The 6,035-nt window shown below is 45.7% G+C and overlaps 1 pseudogene; it reads left to right on the top strand.

The window, feature by feature from the left end:
- The first annotated feature begins 2,120 nt into the window (after positions 1 to 2,120).
- On the top strand, positions 2,121 to 5,551 carry LOC123125460 (wall-associated receptor kinase 3-like; annotated as a pseudogene).
- The last annotated feature ends 484 nt before the right edge of the window (positions 5,552 to 6,035 follow it).

The raw sequence follows: 6,035 nt of genomic DNA, 5'->3' as shown, positions 1-6,035 counted from the left end.
CATATTCTATTTCCTTACCATTTTGGGTGAGTGTTTCTCTCTTGTGCCCATTCTCTTTTGTTTACTCCATGCATGGTATGTCTAATCGATGAGTTATGCATGACTGTGCATGTAACGTGTCCGCAGGTTCCACTGGATTCTGCTAAATATTGAACTTCACACCTCCAGAGTTCTAATCATGGACTCTATGGATTCGGATCCAAAGCGTTGGGCCGACATGAGAAAAATGCTGCAAAAGTAATTATTTTCAATCATTTGAGCTCTATATCGATCGGTCTCTTTCGTTCATTTCCTAATATCAAGTAACTAATAACTCCCTTGTTCATTTAATTTTCTTTGCCTTGTAGGGTTTGGAGACGGTTCTCAGAAGAAATTGTCGGTGAATTCAAACATGAGCTAGATTTCAGAAGGTTAGTTAATGTGGATAAGCAGCCACCGGGGACCAATCTATGTGGATACTATGTTTGTGAGAACATCTGGAGACACACCTCTGAGCGGAAGGCATCGGATAGCGTGCGGAACGCGACGGATAACTTGCGGAGGAGGCTTAGTCCAGAAGCTCGCTTCCGACCAATTCAAGAAGAATTAGCTGGATTTTTCATGAGGGAAGTCATCAATCCTAAAGGAGAACACTATACCGAGGACGAAGAAATTTATATGCATACCCGAGATTGAAACTTGTTCGAAGTTGTATATGGTCATCCATCCTAATTGTGTATGGAAACTTGTTCGAAGTTGTATATGGTCACCCGAGATTGAATATATATTATATATTCCTCTTGAATTCTTCTTGTTTGAAATTTCATATGCATGTATATAGTAGCGTAGAATATGTGTACTGAAACTTTATCAAAATTAAAATAAAACACAAAATAAAATATAAAAGAAATAAAACACTCCAAACTAAAAAGAAACCAGGTTTAGTGGGGCTAAAACCCTAAACCTGCGGAGGAGGCCTTTAGTCCCGGTTGGCCACGAGAACCGGGACTAAAGGTCCTCCGCCCCGACGAACCACTGGCGCCCATGTGGACGGGCCTTTAGTCCCGGTCAGCCACAAGAACCGGGACTAAAGCCTTTAGTCGCGGTCCGTAAGAGGCGCGACTAAAGGGGGGTCTTTAGTCGCGCATATTTAGTCCCGGTTGCACAGCCGGGACTAAAGGCTGTTGCGAACCGGGACTAAAGGGCTTTTTTCTACCAGTGTGATCAGACCATTAGTTTTGCTCAAGCACAAGCTGCAATGAGCAACGAGCACAAAACTTTAGGTTCATGATCCTCCGGAAATGGATCTTTGATAGCGGGGCGAGCACCATATGCATGCTATTTCCTTTTAGCACTAATGCTTTGCAAAAAATTCATGTTAGCTTTTCCCTTTCTACCAGGATTTGTTTTGCGGAATCTGTACATAGGGAATTAATAAACTGGCATACTAGTTAAACAAGCATTAGTCACGGTTACCCATCCACCAAGTGATAGTGTTCCTTCTGCCAATTCAACACTCAGTGTCCCTTTGTTGAACCCTTGAACTTGAGAACATGCTCTGCCCCCATGCTCGGTGTCTTCGAAAATCACCCTCGTCATCGCCGTTTCATAATCATCTTCATCTGACAAAGACGAATCCATGAACCCGGCGTAGAAGTACTCCTTGAATGAATTCAACGTGTTTGCTTCATTGAGAAGACAGTTTTTTTTTTGTCTATGGCATTTGGCAAAACACTTGACTTGCATGTGTCTGCCACGGAAAGGCCGGAGGGCACCTGGGCAGCGACATGATCGGAGGTGGAATAGCTGGGGACCTCCGGCAAGGCCTGGGCAGCGGGCGGCGGAATGGGGGGTAGGGTTGTGAGCATGCGCGGTCTCCGGCTCAGTTTTGAGTGGGTCCGTGTTATTGTAGTACGACGTGACGGACGTCTGGACTCTTTCCAAAACCTTCCCTCGGCTTGGTGCTAATTTGTAGGATTTCAGACTTCCGGACCGGTACGGACTGTTTTGGCGACTGTCGTTGGATGACTAAAAAAGTCTGAACGGTTCAGTCCAGACATTTGCCGGAGGTTTGTCCGCGTTGGAGTTGCCCTTATAAACTCGACGAGAGCGGGTGATGTTTTGTAGTCTAGCCACTAAAGCAGAAAAGCTAGAGCCAGCAGTGCGCGCTGAACATTATCAGTAGCCAGTAGCCACAATACTAAATGGCGTTGTCAGCGTTGTCATACCCGATGGTGGCGGTGATGGCGGCAGCTGCACTCGTGGTAGTAGCCGGCGGAGCAGCATCACCGGCGCCAATAGGGAAACGGGGCTGCAAAACAAGGTGCGGGGACGTGAGCGTGCCGTACCCGTTCGGCTTCGGCCCGGACAGGTGCTCCGCAGCGCCAGGCTTCAAGCTCGCCTGCGTCCACGGCAACAGTACCGGTACCAGCTCCGGAGCAGGCACACGGCTCTTCCTGGGCAAGGATGAAGTCTTCGAGGTCAAGGAGATCTCGTTGGAAAACAGGAAGATTCGTGGGGTCATGCCCCCTATCTTCAGCAAGGCCGCCATCAACGTAAGCACCGCCACCCAGAAGGATACGGGCTTCGGTGACAACCACAGGCAGTACACCACGCCGATCACCACCGAACTGGTGGTCACGGGGTGCAACGTGCAGGTGACGCTCCTCTTCACGGCTAGTACCGGTACCTACGGCTACACCACCGGCTGCTGCTCTCACTGTAACCGCAGTGGTGTGCTCACCGCCGACGACGTCCGGAACAACTACATGGTCGGCTACTGCACTACCCCGGTCTTCTCGTACCTGGCGTCCTATACCGTGCAGCTCAAGCGGCTCGTCGGGAACAGCACCATAAACGACGATCTGCCCGTGTACGCGTTCATCGCCGAGGAAAGTTGGTTTGATTCGGACCGGGCGGTTGGTCTTATGAATCTGGGCGCCAAGCGTTCCGTTTCCAGATCCAAGGCCAACAAGGATGATCATCTGCTGGCTCCCCTGGTCCTCGAGTGGGCATGTCCGAACGACGGAACCTGCAACGCCTCCGTCAGCGCCAACACCAACTGCAGCACCCCCTTTGAAGGAGCTCAGTATGTTTGCCACTGCAATCCTGGCTACAAGGGTAACCCTTACCTCACAGATGGATGCCAAGGTACTTACCTATCTGCATATGATCCATTTCCGTTACATAAGAAAATCAGGCATATCAAAAGTACACTTTGAATTATTGTTCTGCATATTAGAAGATAAAAGTTCAAAATTGTGACCATTCGAAAATATAGGGAAAATTATGTTTCATCCGTCCCAAAATAAGTGCCGTGGCGTTAGTTTGAACTAAAGCCACGCCAGTTATTAAATACCAAAACCTACCCGATATGATATATGATAATTATAATTCTCTATGATATGCCTTCCCTATAAAGGACCCGAAATACCTTGCTTACGTATCATTGGAAAGTGCATTAACATAAATACGGCAGTAAGCAGAGGCAGTACAAAGGTATGTAAACTATAAAAACGAGTCAAAGTGGATTGGCCCACACTAGCACTTCCGCGTAATAACTCCACTAAAGGCGATCCTATTACCGGAATGGCGTCAGGTACACCTGTCACAATTTTGACTGCCCAATAGCCAATTTGATCCCAAGGCAAAGAATAACCAGTTTGGGACGGAGGGAGTATTTGGGACAGGAAAGTCAAGGACATCTTGCATTTCCGAAAGGAAAGAGTAACTAGAACCACGCATGCACGTGTTTAATCATTTCTTAGAACCGAATTAGTCAGTCAAGTTTGATTAATCCCTTATTTGTCTGTACATAGATATCGACGAGTGCGAGCAGCCAAAGGACCATGGCTGTTTCGGCGAGTGTGGCAACACGCATGGGTCCTTCGACTGTTGGTGCGCGCGAGGACTGCAAGGAAATGCCAGCGAACCTAATGGATGCCACAAGATCACATCGAATAGAGGTGCCAAACTTTTCCTAAGGCATACATAATATATTGTGCACTTGTTTTGGACTTGATCGAAACAAGAAATACAACTCATATTAATTATTAGGGACCGATATAAATTTTACACTCGGTTGTGGCACATACAAGCAGGACGTGAGCAAGTACGTGACTAACAAATATGAATCATTTATTTTCTTTACTTTTGCTTTGAAACTGGCAGCATGCCCATGATCTATATACTGTTAATTCTACCGGCCAAATTTGCTATAGATCAAATTAATAAAGATGTATGTATTGATTTTTGCAGGTTTAGTTATTGGTCTCTCCATTGCAATTGGCCCATCCCTCATTCTCTTCTTTCTGGGTGGATTGTTAATAGCTCGTAAGCTTGCATCACAGGGCTGAAAAGTTGAAACAGAAGTTCTTCAATCAAAATCACGGGCAGCTATTGCAACAGCTAGTATCTCAAAGGTCCGACATTGGTGAGAGGATGATCATTCCTCTAAAAGAAATAGAGAAGGCCACAAACAATTTTGATCAAACTCGTAAGCTCGGTGGCGGAGGGCATGGTACTGTTTATAAAGGAATATTGTCAGACTTGCATGTCGTGGCCATTAAAAAGTCAACTATTATGGTCCAGAGAGAAATTGATGATTTCATAAATGAGGTTGCCATACTATCACAAATCAACCATAGGAATATTGTCAAGCTTCATGGTTGTTGTCTCGAGACAGAAGTCCCACTGTTGGCATATGAATTCATTTCCAATGGAACCCTTGCTGATCATCTTCATAATGAATCACCTAAATCAATATCTTGGACTGACAGGCTAAGGATTGGAAGTGAAGTAGGAAGAGCTATTGCTTACCTACATTCTGCCGTTTCAGTCCCTGTAATACATAGAGACATCAAATCTTCTAACATACTTCTTGATGATGCTTTCACGGCAAAAGTATCAGATTTTGGAGCTTCAAGATACATGCCTATCAATCAGACTGGTAGAACAGCAACAGCAGTGCAAGGAACTATAGGATATCTGGATCCTATGTACTACTACACGGGGCGGCTGTCAGAAAAGAGCGATGTTTATAGCTTCGGAATCCTTCTAGTGGAGTTGCTTACGAGGAGGATGCCAATCATGTATAGAACATCAGAAGGTGATGGACTTGTTGCACAATTCATTGAACACCTAGAGGAAGGCAAACTAGTTGTTATACTAGATTCCCAAGTTGTGGAGGAGGGAGGCAGTGAAATTGAAGAAGTAGCTGCTCTCGCTGCATCATGTATAAAGTTAAGAGCAGAAGAGAGGCCAACCATGAGGCAAGTGGATATGGCACTCGAAGGCATTCAGGCAAACAAGCAGCTCGTCCTACATGATTTGACGGGCGAGCAAAATGAAGAAAATGACTCGATTTCAACAAGTTTCAGCTTATAGGAATTGAGCCGAAGATACGACCAAAAGGCATTCATTTTATCTAGGTGGTGCCCCTTTAAGTTTTTTTAGAACTATTTAAGTTTGTTTTGATCCAAGATATTTTCAGATCGTTAGTTTGGAGTATTTATTTGGTGTCAAATGCATGTATTCTCCTACCAATTAATTAAAATTTATGTAATACTCGTGAGACCTGGATTTTGGCCGGTCTCCCCGCTCCCGGTGGAGTTTGAATGAGTGAGCTCATTAAAAAATGTGTACCAAGTGCTGCAATAAAAAAATATTGAGCCATTAATTCAATATCTTCTTAGTTCCTTGGGGCGTGAGATGTGCTGTTCCCCCAGCAAAACCTTATTACTTGCTATTTTTGGTTTGGACCTTGTTTCTTTTCTTCGTTCCCTAGCCGCCGCCGCCAGGAGAGCCAACCCTTCCAGCACCAGATCCCGTGCGTGCGGATCGTTTTAGGTTTAGGTTCTCAGGCCCTGTTAGTTTAGTATTGGATCGTTCAACGTCTTGGCTTCGACGACGGCGGCGACGATGCTGAATAAAGAACCTCCGGATTCTTCTCCAGCGAGGCGATCGTCTCTATGATTGGTGATGGATTTGAGAACCAGTCTGTTCAAGCTGAGATGTCATGGCGTTGACAGCATCCGTATGGTGGACATGTGTCCTCG

This window comes from Triticum aestivum, chromosome 5D (genome assembly GCF_018294505.1).
Source record: "Triticum aestivum cultivar Chinese Spring chromosome 5D, IWGSC CS RefSeq v2.1, whole genome shotgun sequence".
Taxonomy (NCBI): Eukaryota; Viridiplantae; Streptophyta; class Magnoliopsida; order Poales; family Poaceae; genus Triticum; species Triticum aestivum.
Note: the sequence above shows the minus strand (reverse complement) of the source record. Positions and strands in the feature narration are given on the sequence as shown.